This window comes from Lutra lutra, chromosome 3 (assembly GCF_902655055.1).
Source record: "Lutra lutra chromosome 3, mLutLut1.2, whole genome shotgun sequence".
Taxonomy (NCBI): domain Eukaryota; kingdom Metazoa; phylum Chordata; class Mammalia; order Carnivora; family Mustelidae; genus Lutra; species Lutra lutra.
The window spans coordinates 158,174,479-158,191,853 of NC_062280.1; the positions used below are offsets into that span (position 1 = coordinate 158,174,479).

At 34.2% G+C, this 17,375-nt stretch overlaps 1 pseudogene; it reads right to left on the reverse strand.

Annotated features, from left to right (window-relative positions):
- Positions 1 to 12,219: 12,219 nt before the first annotated feature.
- LOC125095641 (nucleophosmin-like) overlaps positions 12,220 to 17,375 on the reverse strand; it is a 51,008-nt pseudogene continuing 45,852 nt past the window's right edge.

The window sequence follows — 17,375 nt, forward strand, 5'->3', positions numbered from 1 at the left end:
AAATTCATACTGACAGAAAGTAGAATGGTGGTTACTGGGGAGTAGGGGAGGGAGGAATTGGGAGTTATTGTGTAACAGGTACAGAGTTGTGATGTTGCAAAATAGAAAAGGTTCTAGAGATGGAAGGTGGTGATGATTGCACAACAATGTGAGTGTTACAGTGTGTGTTGCTCAACAATGTGAATCAACATTGCTGATCTGTACACTTCAAAATGATTTGCAAATATCTTCTCCCATTCCGTGGGTTGCCTCTTTGTTTTCTTGATTGTTTCCTTTGCTGTGCAGAAGCTTTTGATTTTGATGAATTCCCAAAAGTTTATTTTCACTTTTGTTTCCTTTGCCTTTGAGACATATCTTGAAAGAAGTTGCTGTGGCTGATATCGAAGAGATTACTGCCTATGTTCTCCTCTAGGATTCTGATGGATTCCTGTCTCACGTTGAGGTCTTTTATCCATTTTGAGTTTATCTTTGTGTATGGTGTAAGAGAATGGTCGAGTTTCATTCTTCTACATATAGCTGTCCAGTTTTCCCAGCACCATTTACTGAAAAGACTGTCTTTTTTCCACTGTATATTGTTTCCTGTTTTGTCGAAGATTATTTGACCATAGAGTTGAGAGTCCATATCTGGGCTCTCTACTCTGTTCCACTGGTCTATGTGTCTGTTTTTATGCCAGTACCATGCTATAAAGAACTCCTCAAACTCAACACACACAAAACAGATAACCATATCAAAAAAATGGGCAGAAGATATGAACAGACACTTCTCCAATGAAGACATACAAATGGCTATCAGACACATGAAAAAATGTTCATCATCACTAGCCATCAGGGAGATTCAAATTAAAACCACATTGAGATACCACCTTACACCAGTTAGAATGGCCAAAATTAGCAAGACAGGAAACAACATGTGTTGGAGGGGATGTGGAGAAAGGGGAACCCTCTTACACTGTTGGTGGGAATGCAAGTTGGTGCAGCCACTTTGGAGAACAGTGTGGAGATTCCTCAAGAAATTAAAAATAGAGCTTCCCTATGACCCTGCAATTGCACTACTGGGTATTTACCCCAAAGATACAGATGTAGTGAAAAGAAGGGCCATCTGTACCCCAATGTTTATAGCAGCAATGGCCACGGTCACCAAACTGTGGAAAGAACCAAGATGGCCTTCAACGGACGAATGGATAAGGAAGATGTGGTCCATATACACTATGGAGTATTATGCCTCCATCAGAAAGGATGAATACCCAACTTTTGTAGCAACATGGACAGGACTGGAAGAGATTATGCTGAGTGAAATAAGTCAAGCAGAGAGAGTCAATTATCATATGGTTTCACTTATTTGTGGAGCATAACAAATAGCATGGAGGACAAGGGGAGTTAGAGAGGAGAAGGCAGTTGGGGGAAATTGGAAGGGGAGGTGAACCATGAGAGACTATGGACTCTGAAAAACAATCTGAGGGGTTTGAAGCAGTGGGGGATGGGAGGTTGGGGGAACCAGGTGGTGGGTATTAGAGAGGGCACGGATTGCATGGAGCACTGGGTGTGGTGCAAAAACAAGGAATACTGTTATGCTGAAAATAAAAAAAAATTCATTCAAAATGATAAGATAGTATGCTATGTATTTTAACACAATTAAAAATGAAAATAATAATATGTAAGATTAAATTATGGACTTTTTACCTGTACCCAAAAGAAAGCTCAATCAAATGGATTACTGATTTTGAAGGAATTATAGTAAAAACTACTTACAGGAGAAAAAACACACACACATACAAAGCAAACCAAAAGAAATGAACAAAAATATCCCATAACAACTCCTAGAACCCCACTCAAAACAAGTAAGTCATATTCTGGGTGGTAGTCAGGGCGTAAGTGAATGTCAAACATCCCCAGGTATTTATTCTGCAATCAGGATTGGGAGATGCTGTTTCGCCTTTTTCGCTTCTCTATTTCCCCAGGTACACATTCAGATATAAGGTTCTATAAAACCAGTGTATTTGCCATTGGATTAAGAAATTCTAAAGTAACAATTTCTGAAATACAGATATTGCTCAATTAATACTCAGTCATATTTATTTAATATGCAAGGTAACATCTTAAAGGTCAAAATGATGAGTTCTGTTGTGGGCAAATGAACTATGCGTGTGAAAATATTTGGGTTTCTGTTGGGGATTTTGATTTTATGCACAGAAAAAAAGATTAGTAGCTAGAGGCATGAATTTGGGCCAAAATTATATGGGGAAGACATTTTAAGTGTTGAAACCTTGTGTGATATTATAAAGAGAAGAAAAGGAAGGAAAACTAAAGCATCCAAATAAATTAAGGACTGCCATAATTTAAACTAGTAATTGGACCTGGAGTCAAACACCCTGCTGTCAAGTATTGTAATAATCCATTGAATATTGAGCAAAATACTCATTGTCTCTGAAACAAAGTTAGTTTCACTTGTTAAATGCGATTATTAATATTTGTCAGAGCTTATATGAAAAATGTGCATATGATAAGTAAATGTTGATAACAAACACTTTGAATATAGAATATTATTATTTTTTAGTTATTCTTGAGGTGAGGAGAAGACAGGATTACACCCAGGGAAGTACAAATTTTATATTTTTCGGGGCACCTGGGTGGCTCAGTGGGTTAAGCCTCTGCCTTCGGCTCAGGTCATGATCTCAGGGTCCTGGGGTCGAGCCCCGCGTCGGGCTCTCTGCTCAGCAGTGAGCCTGCTTCCTCCTCTCTCTGCCTGCCTCTCTGCCTACTTGTGATCTCTCTCTCTCTCTCTCTGTCAAATAAATAAAAATTAAATTAAAAAAAAATTTTATATTTTTCCTATGGTGCTCTCTCCATTATTACTTTTCAGGGTGGACTGAAGACAGATTAGAAACAAAATATTTTTATAGAAAAAAACTTAGTAATTTCCCTGGGTTGAATCCATTTCCCAAAGAAAAAGTGAACTAGAAAAATCAAAACCTATCTTTGTAAAACATGGATAGAAAGTCAGCAAGGCATACAAGCTGATACAGTACATTAAGTTTTTTGTTTTGTTTTGTTTTGAGTATTGGAAGTTCAGAATCATTGTCAGTTAGGTAGGTAAAATGCAATAAACCATTAATAATGGGAGAATGATAAACTTTTTAAATTATCAGATTGGGCAAGATTAATGATAGTGATAGTAATGAAGGCAGTGGTATGATGAAATGAAGCCATTGGCCACATGTGGTTATTGAGCACTTGAAATGATCTTAGGGTCCGGGAATCGAGTCCCGCATCGGGCTCTCTGCTCGTTGGGGAGCCTGCTTCTCTCTCTCTATCTGCCTGCCTCTCTGCCTACTTGTGATCTCTGTCTGTCAAATAAATAAAATCTTCTAAAAAAATTAACTTCATTTTTTAAAACTGTAGCCATTAGAAACTTTAAAATCTATGTGGCTCACATTGTATTTGTTTTAGGGAATGAAATATCTTCTACTTACTTTTTTTTGTAGATAAATATTGAATGTAATGATGTGTGCATCAAAACAGCTGATTCATCTTTCAAATTTTAAATATCTTCTACCTCCTTATCACCTGATAAGATTTAGTTGTAGGTCAAAGAGTAACAACTACCATGGTTTGCAACCACCATGGTGCATTGTCTCTTTCTTTTGAATACTAAGACATGGTTCTGCTTCTATCAGAGTTAAGTTTACTTTCAGAAGACTCTTCATTTAGTCAGCCAAAGAATATGGCAGTTGGAAGCCACTGCACTGCTTCTCCATATCAGCTCAAGGTAGAATTTTGTATTCCTGACTTTCCTGAATTTTCCATTTTCCATATGCATTTATGCATGTATGAGTTTTATAATAAGAACTTATGAATACTAAATTAAGACCAATTAATAATGAAAACTAAAGTACCCTTTTAATTCTTTTAGTGTATATTCAAGTACTCATATATATATATATATATATATATATATATATATATACACACACACACATATATATACACATATATATGTAAATGTGAGTACATAATAAGTGTATATGTGTATATATATCTTTTAATTCCCTGTGATAAGATACAGGGCATATTACCAAATTATTTTATATGTTCTATTAGAGTAGCAAGAATATTAAACTATTTTAGTAGTCAATTTTTTAACTCAACTATATAAAAAGGATTCAGTATTTTACAAAAGAAAAAATAATAAATTGTTGAAGTTTAAGTATGAAAACTGGATCCTTGCCTGGTTTTACACCCCCAACCACTGTAGCACATTTGAAGAAACATTTGCAGAATGAGAAATCACAGGGCTTCTGTTCTTACTTTATAGGAAAATATAATTACAAAGAAATTTAGCCAATACAAGTATAAAAAATAAATATTTTTATACTTAAAATTTAAGTATATTTCTCAAATATAAGTTTAACTGTATCAAATTTAAATTTAAATGTGATTATATTTTATTTTTTAAAGTAATTACCTACTTATTTTCTCTAACTTCACTAAAGCAAAATTTATTATTTTGTATCAGTGCTGCTATGAATATTTCAGTATTTTTACTCTGATAATTAATACTATTACCTATGTTACTGGTACTACTACTGCAACCACTTCTACTAATGCTACTATAATATTAATTTGATCAGAGCCAGTTTTGTTTTTGCTTTTTGGTCTGATCCGAAAGTTTATACTCTGTATTCAACTGTTGATATTATTCCTGAGATTTTTTTTTTAAATCTTTTTCTCTCTCTCTCCACACGAAAAACATACAAAAATACAACGATTATCACATTGATAAAAGCATTCTGGACTTAAAAAAATAGCAGAATCATTTTACAGTCAGTAAGGAAAAGGATAACTTAGAAACATAAGAGTTGAAAGTTCACCAGAGACATTAACACCTCCATCTTTCAGTCTACAAGTATAATCATAACCAGAACTTTTAACTACCTCATTTAGTTAAGGGGGATATTAAAAGTTTTGTTTGGGAATATCAGCACAATAAACAAATGATAATGTTATAATTATTCCAGAGAGTCAATTAACATCATTATTTAGGGACATTAGGATCCCGTGAAGTTGCATTCATTTAAGAGCTACTTTTTTTTCTCCCTTTGCCAGGAGATAGATAGATAGATATAGATATCTGCATATATATAGATAGATATAGATATCTACATATATATATATATATGTATATATATATATATTTGGTCTTCTTACATTAACTCTTGGTAATAAGTATCTGTATTATTTTTTCATTTTCCATTTTATTTTCAGAATCTGTTTTCATTTTTTCTTCTTTATTGCCAAGTGTAAGTGAATGTTTAATTTTAGTATTAAATTTATTCTGAGATACATGCCATTATATGAAATAGTTTTACACTGTATATGATTATGCCAGAGATCAATGTATAATCTTCAATTCTATCTTTATTTCTCTGGATGTTAAAATTGCAATGAGAGAATTCTGTTTTATGATATGAAGGAAGACACATGAATTCCTTGTCACTAAAGTCTGTCACCAAGACATCTTAAGAGAGGCCTTTGTATTGAATGTGCTGTCTAAATCAGCTTTCCCATCAGTTCTGAAGCTATTTGTAGTCAAAAGTAATGAATGTCTCAGCAGCTACTTCTTAGGGTTCAAAGTAATATATTAAAAAATCAAAGTAAAAGTGCAATGAATAAAAACTCCATTGAGCTTCAGATAGCAATACTGCCAAGGCAATTACATCAAATAACAATTATGTTTTTGATGTTATTAGCAATTGTCAATTTAATTTCTTTAAAGGTTGTCCCATGTTGTTCAATAATGGATATTAATATATAGGTCAAAGACAAACATTTGTCATAGAATACAGATTTATTTGTTGGAAGATGTGAAATAGAGAAGATTTTAAAACTTGCTCTCCTATAGATGAATGCAATATTCATGCCACAGTTCTGTTAAAAGAAGTAGGTCACAATTTATTTCAGCTTTATAAAAAAATAGAGTGACTGTCATTCAGAAATAAGGAACTGATTACTAGCCTTCAATACGAATAATAGGTTCACAGTTAAAGGCTTTTTTTTAAAGATTTTTATTTACTTATTTGATAGAGAGAGACACAGTGAGAGAGGGAACACAAGTAGGGGGAGTGCGAGAGGGAGAAGCAGACTTCCCACTGAGCAGAGAGCCTGATGCAGGGCTTGATTCCAGGACCCTGGGATCATATCCAGAGCCTAAGGCAGATGCTTAACGACCAAGCCACCCAGGCGCCCTTAAAGGCACACTTCTTATGAAAGATAAGGAGACAGATGTAAGGGTATCACATAGATGCAAAACTTAGCTCCATTAAGAAATGATATGGAGGATAGAATTTCAGAAAGTTTCTCTGTAAATTTAATCATATTTATGAAGTGTTCTGAGATTACTTTACCACTTACCTAACCCCAAAATGTACTTGAGACAAAAATTTATTTAAATACATTTTTACTTATTGGTCAAAGACATCGAGGGGCATAAAAAAGACCTGATATTGATAGAATTTTGTTATATTACCTGTTTAGTCCCAATGGAAAAATCAAGATTTTTGTCATGATTATCTAAATTGTTTTCAGCTAATTTTCAGGCCAGAATTTTGTTGAAGTTAACATGAAATTGTTCAAACCGCACAGATTAATAAATCAAATTGAAGATCTTCCTATGATTCCTAATTACTCTGGAATGAGGATGAATATGTTCCCTTTACTTATTATTAAGTAGCACATACTTTATTTTTGTTAGCTTACAGTTGCAGTAGAGACTACTTCAGAAATTCTGCTAAGAGGATGACTATTAAATATATACAAATTTTGGAGATGATTATTCATGTTATATCCCTTTGAAATATGTTAAAATATCTGAAAATTCAAAAGAAATATGACTTACAACTCTACCAAAAACAAGTCATATATTTTATTTTTTATTTTTTATTTATTTATTTATTTTTTTTTAAAGATTTTATTTATTTATTTGACAGAGAGAAATCACAAGTAGGCAGAGAGGCAGGCAGAGAGAGAGGAGGAAGCAGGCTCCCTGCTGAGCAGAAAGCCCGATGTGGGGCTCGAACCCAGGACCTGGGATCATGACCTGAGCCGAAGGCAGCGGCTTAACCCACTGAGCCACCCAGGTGCCCCAGACAAGTCATATATTTTAAAGCAGTCCAAATAAAGTTTCCAAAATCTTCTTTAAATTATATATAAATCAAAAAAGTTGCTTCAACTACCATTTTAATTATTCTAGAACTCCTTACATAAATAATACTAAAATAATACATAATTTTTCATGTGATACTGGTTTTCTTATTTGTTGAACTAAAAATCTTATAAAAATAGCTGTTAAATTCAATTAAAATATGAGTTGTGGTTATAATTAGTGACACAACAAAATTTATATTATAAAATAGAATTTGAGGCTGATATGATTAAGTAAACATAATTTGAATTGTCAGTATTAATCTAAATATTAAAGTTTTCCTTATAAATAATATTCATTTCCAGAAATTCATATTTTAGGATATCTTTATGTTTTAATAGAAGTTATAAACAACAATGAATATGAACTAACTGATTGAGTCAATCCAATTAACTATTTAAGGCATGTAAATAGATAGCAAAGGCACAAGAGTTGGCCCATGCACCACATTTGATAAAATGAGAGAAAATACGAAAAGAAAATATGAACTAAAAATGTTAACATTCTGTGGGCTTCATTAATCTAAAGACATCAACTAGGTCAAATTTATAATAATACCAGTCTCCATTTGCTATATTCATGCAAAATCTATTAGGCTTTAACAGAGGATGATGCAGAGAATTCCCAAGACCCAAATACATTCCCTAGTATCTTTTCTGGTCACCATTACTACTTGAGGATATTCTAACTACCTTTAAAGAAAGACACAAAAGGGACACCTGGGTGGCTCAGTTGGTTAAGCAACTGCCTTCGGCTCAGGTCATGATCCTGGAGTCCTGGGATCGAGTTCCACATCGGGCTCTCTGCTCAGCAGGGAGTCTGCTTCTCCCTCTCCTATTCCCCTTCTCATGCTCTCTCTGTCTCTCTCATTCTCTCTCTCTCAAATAAATAAAATCTTAAAAAAAAAAAAGAAAGAAAGAAAGAAACAAAAATCATTCCCTCAGTTCCTTGCTGCTTAAGAAGTTTGTAATTAAGGATTAGTCTATCTAGACTTCCTTTTTATATTCTAACATTTGAAAAGTTTGCAAATCATAAGTTCTGCCTTCACAACAACAAAAGAAAGCTGAACAGTTGAAAGCCAATGATTTTTCTTAGATTCATTAGAATATTGAGGTTATAGGTGTCAAAACAAAAAATCTACTGTACAGAATTGAAAAAGCAAAGAAGACTCTCATCAAAATTAATGAAATATTGGAGAGAGACTTAATTTAACCCCACTGAAATAGAAAGCAGAATTTCAAATACTGGGGTGAACAAGTGAAAAACCTGGAGAATATTATTCATAAAGTAAAAATATGGAAGAGGTTAATCAGTGAGATATGGTGGGCACATTAAGTTATTCTGAGTTTGCCAATATTTTTCTGTTTAATTAGGCCTTCTGAGTTTGCTGTTTGGCACTCATCAAAGTTATACTCTATACCATCCTTCAGAAACTGAGAGATAGGGGTCCGACCTCTTTTGATATTTATATTTTAAAGAGATGATTCCCTTCTTTAAGAAGGACATTACTGGGTTGTAAAATAAGCAAGAATTTGGAAGAATATTTACATTAACTACGAAGGGGCAAAACAAGAAGTGGCAGTTGTAAGTATTCTAAAGTAAATCGTTCAAGGAAAGGGAGTTCAGGAATCTATAATCAGAAAGAAAACCTGTCTGAAATTTAGTCAAGCTTAGAGGGACATTAAGGCTGTTTTGGTCACGGGAGAAACTATCACTCTGAAAATGTAGGAAATAGGAGAATACAAAACGAGAAAGAGAGAGATCAGCTTTCCTGAAGCAGAAACTGCTGAATCCAATAACCTTGATAGACAGCTTACATAGTAACTGGTGAATTCTTAGAGGCAGACTCTGTGTGCTGGATGTCCTAACTAATGCTGAAAGATATGAAAATAAAATGAAAGTTACATAGAGGCATAGGGAGGGGAGAAAGAAAACTTTTGTTTATGGATAACATGATTAGGTAGAAAATCTCAATGAATGAACAATAACAACAACAACAAAAAACCTGTGGAATTAAGGATTAACTCTATTTAGTTCGCATAATACAATGTTAATAACCTAAAGTCAGTAGTTTTTTTATAATGATCAATGAACAATTAAGCAATTAGAATTTGAATTTAAAAACATAATACAATTTATATAAGCACCAAAATAAAGGAAATATGTAGGTATAAAACCAACAAAATATGTCTAAAATCTAAATGAGGGAAATAACAACTATGATGAGGGGGAGCAAAGAATATAAATAAATCAAGAGATGTTCATGGATGGGAAGACTCAATATTGTTAAGATATCAATTCTTCTCAACTTTATCTATAGATTCAATGAAATCCCAATCAAAATTCCAGAAAGTTATTTTGTGGATATTGCCTAATTCTCAAGTTTATTTTTATTTATTTATTCTTATTTCTCAAGTTTATATGGAGATGTAAGATACTCAGAAGCACCAAAACAATATTGATATGACTGAGAGGAGAATGTCCTTCCTGTATGAAATCAAACAGCAAAGAATATGAAAGTTCACTGATTATTCATAGCTGAAATGAAAGACATCACGTGTTTGTAGATTGGAATACTTAAAGTCTTAAAATGTCCACAGTGATCCAAGATTCTATGTAATCCCTAACAATCCCAATGGCAACTTTTGTTTTGTGGTAAAGGAATAAAACATCCTACAATTCATGTAGAATGTCAAGGGACTCTGAAACCATAACCTGAAAGAGAACAAAGCTGGAGGACTTACATTACCTGATTTCAAAACACATAATGAAGCAAAAGCAATTAAGACTGTATTTTATTGGCATAAAGGCAGAAATATAGAACAAGTAAAACAGAAAAGAAAGTCCAGAAATGAACCTTTGCATATAAGAACTAATGATTTTTGAAAAGGGTTTCAAGACCATTCAATGGGGGAAAGAAACAATTCTTGAACAAATGGTGCTGGAAAAACCAGTATTCCTATGCAAAAGGATGAATTAAGACCCTTAGCTAATACCACACAGAAAAATTAACTCAAAATGGATCAAAGATGTAATAACTAAACGTACAAAACTCCCATAAGAAACTCTAGGGAACAATTTCAGAACACTTGATTTGCCACTGATTTCTTGGATATGACACCAAAAGCATAAGCAACAAATTTTTTTTTTTAAAGTGGGCCTACAACAAACTATAAAAATCCTATGTATTAAAGGAAACAACAGAATGAAAAAATAACCTATGGAATGGGAGAAAATAAATTCTAATCTTATATCTGATAGGGGATTAATATCCAGAATATATAAGGAATTTATACAACTCAACAACAACAACAAATTAACTCACTTAAAAAATAGGCATACAACTTGAGTACGTATTTCTACAAAAAAGATACACATGATATTTAAGCACATGAAAAGAAGTTTAATATTACTAATATCACCAACATTACTGATAATTACCTCACACCCACTGGGATGCTGTTATCAAAAGAACAGAAACTAGCAAGTGTCGGTGAGGATACAAAGACATAGGAACACTGCACACTGTTGGTAGGAAGGGAAAATGTTAAAGCCATTATGGAAAACAGCATGAAGTTTCCTCAACAATTTTTAAAAAATAATAGAATAACTATGATCCAGCAGTCCTACTTCTGGATATATACCCAAAAGAATTCAAAACAAGATCTTGAAGAATATCTGTATATTTATGTTCATTATAGTATTATCCACAATATCCAAGAGGTAGAAGCAACCCAAATGTTCACGGACAGATGAATGGATAAAGAAACTATGAGGGGCACCTGAGTGGCTCAGTTAAGTGTCCGACTCTTGATTTTTGTTAGGTCAAGATCTCAGAGTCGTGAGATTGAGCCCTGTATCAGGCTCCGTGCTGGGCACAGAGTCTGCTTGTCCTCCCTCTTTCTCTCTCTCTCCAATAACTAAATAAATAAAATCTTTAAAAAAAGAAAGAAAATGTGTACACACACACACACACACACACACACACACACACACACACAAAATGGAATATTATGCAGCCTTTAAAAAGAAGGAAATCCTGTAACATAATACAACATTGATAGTTAAGCAAAATAAGTTAATCACAAAAGGACAGATAACCATATAATTTCTCTCATAGGAAATGTCTAAAATAGAAAAAAAAATCATAGAAAAATAAAATAGGGGATTCCTGGGTGGCTCAGTTGGTTAAATGTCTGTCTTGGGCTCAGATCATGATCCTGGGGTCCTGGGATTGAGTCCCGTATCAGGCTCCCTGCTCTGTGGGGAATCTGCTTCCCCCTCTGCCTGCCACTTCATCTGCTTGTGCTCTCTCTCTCTCTGACAGATAAATAAATAACATCTTTTAAAAAAGAAAGAAACAAACAAACAAACAAACAAACAGGTGTGCTTATGTGGCTCAGTGGGTTAAGCCTCTGCCTTCAGCTCAGGTCAGGATCTCAGAGTCCTGGAATTGAGTCCCACATCGGGCTCTGTGCTCAGCAGGGAACCTGCTTCCCCCTCCCCCTCTACCTGCCTCTCTGCCTACTTGTGATATCTCTCTCTCTCTCTCTCTGCCAAATAAATTAATAAATAAATAAAATCTTTTTTTAAAAAAGGTTAAAAAAAGAAACATAAAGTAGAAAATTGGTTGCCAAGGTATAGGGAGACAGAAAAAGATAATTAGTATTTTGTGGTTATAAAGTTTCAGTGTTGTAAATGAAAAGGTTCTGGAAATCTGTTGCACAATAATGTGAATATACATTTTTTTAACTTTATTAAAATATTGAGTTTATTTCAAATGCATATTTTTATCTCTACACTTCCATTTGTCTGGCTACCACTACTACTATATCTTATCATGACATTCCATACATACTTAAAACCAAGCAAAGGGTGGAGTTCCATCTTTAAAAACTAAACAGGCATTTTGGAAAACACATTCTTGGTAATGGAACCTAGACAACATTTATCAGACATGGGAGGGAAAGTTCTCACTCTGCATTATAAAAGGGATAGCCAGATATCAACTGTATCAATTATTACAGAATGAAAGAAGACTGAAATTTTAACAAACTGTTTAAACTGTTTTCTTTAAGAGACTTCCTCCACTGCCAGAGATCTTCAGTAGCCACTCAATTAGTCACCTGGCAGTGATTATTCATATAATTGATGAACTTGCCTTCCACTATGGGAAGAAAACCACTTTTTTCTATACTTGCTTACCTTTTTGCCTTAATGTCTTCTACAGAACTAGGTCCATGGTGTTTTGGGAGCTTTTCCTGTTTTTTGAAATATTCTTGACCTGTCAGTCTTGGTGTTGATGATTTTGAGTTTTTTCCATTCTGGTTTGGTTTTTGTATTTTTATCTGGATTCCCTCCCCCCTGTATTTTTCTGGATTTTTTCTTTCTGGATATTGGATTTTTACCGGATTATATTTTTATCTGGATTAACATGTATAGATTTCTTTGCTGGAGGCTTTTCTTTAGCTTCCTTATCATCATCATCTTCAGGAGCAGCAAGTTTTACTTTTTTCTGTGGAAACTTGCTATCACTTCCAGGGACAGAGCACTTTCCAGATCTACTAATGAGTTTTACATCCTTTGTCTTCTGACTCCACATCTTCTTCCAGAGCTACTAAGCTCTGTCCACTAATATGCACAGGCCCTGAAACACATCTCAGCTATAAGACCACACATGGTGTTATTTTAAAGCCTCCAAGGGAAACTGCTGGCTGTACAGACATTTTTAGAGTTGTCAGTGTGACTTTAATTGGATTGACTTCATAATTCATTGCCTCTGCTTCAACAATGTGTAATTCATCCTTTGCACCAGCTCCTAATTTTCAACATTATCCACCTTAAAATGGTAATTTTTTGTCAGCCTTTAGTTCACAACCAAAAAGATAGTTCTAACACATGCCACAATATGGATAAACCTTGAAGACTTAAAATAAGTGAAGTAACTCAGCCACAAAAAGAAACATCGTATGCTTTTCCTTATAGGGGGTTCTGAGAGTGGTCAAATTCATAGATACAAAAAGTAGAATAGAAGTTACTATGGGGGCACCTCGGTGCCTCATTCGTTAAGCATCTGCCTTCAGCTCGGGTCACGATCCCCAGCTCGGGTTACGATCCCAGGGTCCTGGGATCAAGCCCCACATCCGGCTGCCTGCTTGGTGGGAAGCCTGCTTCTCCCTCTCCCACCTCCCCTGCTTGTGTTCCCTCTCTCACTGTCATATAAATAAATAAATAAATAAAAGAAGTTACTATGGGCTAAATGGAAAGGGGAATAATAAGTTAATGCTTAAAGGATACAGAGTTTCTATTTGGGATGATAAAAGTTATTGAAAAAGATAATGGTAAAGGTCACACAACATTGTTCATGTGCTTAGTATACTAAATTTTATATTTATAGATGGTTAAAATGGTGGATATTATGTTATTTTACTGCAATTAAAAAATGGAAACTAGGGGTGCCTGGACAGCTCAGTTGGTTAAGCATCTGCATTTGGCTCAGGTCATGATCTCAAGGTCCTGGGATGGAGCCCCCCCATCGGGCTTTATGCTCAGTGGGGAGTCTGTTTCTCCCTCTCCCTTTGCCCCTCCCCCATGCTCTTGCTTTCTTTCTTGCTCTATTTTTCAAATAAAAAATAAAATCTTTTAGAAAATGGAAATGAATATAAATTTATTATGGGAGCTCTTTATAACAGGAGGACTATAGAAGGTATTTATACTTAAGCTAAATGGGAAACATTTTAAAAGAGAGGAAAAGAATTAATAAGGAAATTTATGTGGGGAAGGAAATTGTGTAACAAAACAGTGATAAGTGTGACTTGAAATATCTGAGGAGTGTCAGAATAAAGTATGGAATCAATTCTAGAGATAATGAGAGGAACCACATAGTTTTAATCATTGCATAGAATGTTTGCTCACAATAGTACATTTATTTGTTTGCTTGATATTGTCCTTTAGATTTTGCATAAATGTTTTCTACACTATATGCTTTAGTATATTTGATAATAAGGTATACCTTCAGTAAGTATTTAGAAACCATTTCCTTCCTTCTTTCCTTCCCTCCTTCCTTCCTTCTTTCCTTCCTTCCTTCCTTCCTTCCTTCTTAGTTTTGATAATATTTCTCCACTTCTCTGGCATCAGAATCAGTAATCAGCAATTATAGCAGAGATACTTGATATTCAGAGACAGGGTCTTTTTTGCCCACCCTGAATCCCCCAAGCTATGTAGCCAAGCTGCTTCTGGAACACTTGCTGAGCTGCTACTATGGCCACAGGGCTTCAGGATAGTAGGTGCTACTGTGCTAAGAGCAGAAATTGACTGAAATTAAGTTGTTTACCTTACAAGCTTTCTTCTTGAAATTGTAAGCCTTCAGTAGACTCAGGTTCTAATATAGTTACCTTAGGCAGATTCAGCCATTGCAATTTTATCTCAGTAGGGAGACACATTCCTGTGCTTCCTACTATGCCATTGTCACAGATAATGATATATACACACACAAACACACATATACACATATACATATATGTGTGTGCATGTATACATAATGTATCCATATATGGCATAATGTATACATTTTATGTATGTATATATAAGATGATATCTTTAAACTGTTAAATGTAATTTAGAGAATGAGGGGAAATTTAGAGGAATATAATATAGATCCTAAAATTTCTTGAAATGTAAGTCAATCAAGTACATTCTATATGTGGGGTACATATTTTCTAACAACTAGAAGAAATGAGAAAATTTGGCAATACGTTGATGAATTTAGGTCATGAAAATCCAGGATTATTATTTATTAAATATTTGAATTTGTGTTTGTATGTGTGTATAACCCTCTGATTATGTATTGTTCTAATCAAGTTGATAAAAGAAGAGGCACCTAACTACAAGTGGAGATCATTTTATGATGCATTTTTGTTTTTGTCCCTGGGGAGTGTGATGGTGTAATTCCACATACTGAATTTCCAACTTCCATATAAATTTCCTTATTATTGCTGGATAACTTTTGTTGTTGCTTTCCCTCTTTTTTGAGTATTTATTTTATGCTAACATTTTTACTGCATATTAAATGACTATAAACACATAGGTCAGTTCAAAGTGTCCATAGAGCACAGAATATGCTGCTAGAAAATATTTTGGAGATGTGCCTAGTCACTATTTACATTGGCACTTGCAGTCTGCAGTATAATCAAAATGAGTTAATGTAATGTTGCACTAAGTAAGCAGGTGGCTTAATTTTGCAGGAATTAAGCAGTCAGTAAAATAGGGAATTTGAATTTGGTCCATAAGCACAGGAGTTGCTTTAGTTAACAATATTGCCAAACTTGGAAAGGACAGCAGGATGTGTTTGTGTGTGTGTGTGTGTGTGCACGCGCGTGTAAATGAAAGGTAATAGAATATGAATATGAACTTGTTAGAAAATCAATATTGGAGGGGTGCCTGGGTGGCTCAGTGTGTTAAGCCTCTGCCTTCGGCTCAGGTCATGATCCCAGGGTCCTGGGATCGAGCCCCACATCAGGCTCTCTGCTCAGCGGGGAGCCTGCTTCCCCCTTTCTCTCTGCCTGCCTCTCTGCCTACTTGTGATCTCTCTCTCTGTCAAATAAAGAAAAAAAAAAAGAAAATCAATATTGAAAAACAGATCACATCTTGATGATTGAAAGAAATGCTAATACTATGAAATTTATTTCTTCCAACAAATGAAACAAAGTGAAAAATTCAAAAATGTTTTAAGTACATTCATATATTTTATTTATAATTTTATATATAATAGAATATATAGTAAAGGTATATCTCAACAAGTTGACTTTATTATAAGACTAAATAATATACATTAAACTGATGTTTAAATGCATAATAGAATGTGTACTTTATATGCCTTATTTATATTTTTTCAACATCTTTATAAAATACTAACTTTAAAAAAATAATAACTTTTAATTTACTATGGGGAGAGTACAATGTATTTGGTCAAAGCAATGTAGCCAAAATTAAGCATCTAATAAGCTTCCAGCTAGGATTTCAAGACAGTCTTTCTTTCTGATATCAAGGTTCTGTGCTCAAAAAGTTGTTAATGTTCCCATTTACTTAAGGAATGAGCATCAAGGGGATGGATGAAGATTGAAGAGGGCAGTGCTTACTCCTGTCTTGATCTGAAAGAATTTGCTGAAGTAACTTTTATATTTAGAAGAAAAGGAACATTATATTTCTAAGCCAGATGGGAGGGAACAATAGAAAATATTGTGAACAGAGAAATTATTATGGGCAAAGATACACAGGTTGATAGTTTTTTAGGAGACATGCCACACAGTCCAAATACATTTTGTAATGTAATTTATAATCAGAATGTTAAGGGCTTTCATTGAGTTTGTAAGAAGAAAGTTGAATTATAAGATGAAATTACAAGGGATTTATCAAATGAAAATAGACTCCCTATCATAATTATATATGTGTGTGTATGTCCATAGTATATATTTGATTTGTTTACCCCCACAAGATTTCAGTTACATTAGATTCAAGCAATTGCATTAATTTGGATGTTGAGTTATTAAGGGCCGTGTTGAGACTTTTTTCAATCAAGTCCATTCACACATATGTTTTTTCTCCTCCACATCTTTAACAATGATGAGACCCATCTATCCTGTGGTTTATGGCAGTATGAACCAAATTGTTCTTTTAATTCTGCATCTTGGGGCATGTGGGTGGCTCAGTGGGTTAAAGCCTCTGCCTTCTGCTCGGGTCCTGGTCCCAGGGTCCTGGGATCGAGCCCCACATTGGGCTCTCTGCTCAGCAGAGAGCCTGCTTCCCTTCCTCTCTCTCTGCCTGCCTCACTGCCTAACTGTGATCTCTGTCTGTCAAATGAATAAATAAAATCTTTTTAAAAAATTCTACATCTCAATCATTTTTATGATTTATTGTTTTCTAAAAGGAACTAAAATGTAAATCCAGCAAGTTAAAAAGATGAAAGTCTTTTGAGTCAGAATTTTTTATGATTCCTGCCTAAGCCCATACTTTGAACAAGATAATTAACTCTCCAAATTACCAATTTTTAAAATCTGCCAAATAGTGAGGAACTTAGTTCTAATGATATTGCTTAGTTCTAATGATATTGCTATAAGAAAAATTTAAGGAGAACACACAGCAGTATGTGATCAAGGATTATTAGTTTGTGGTGTTTTTT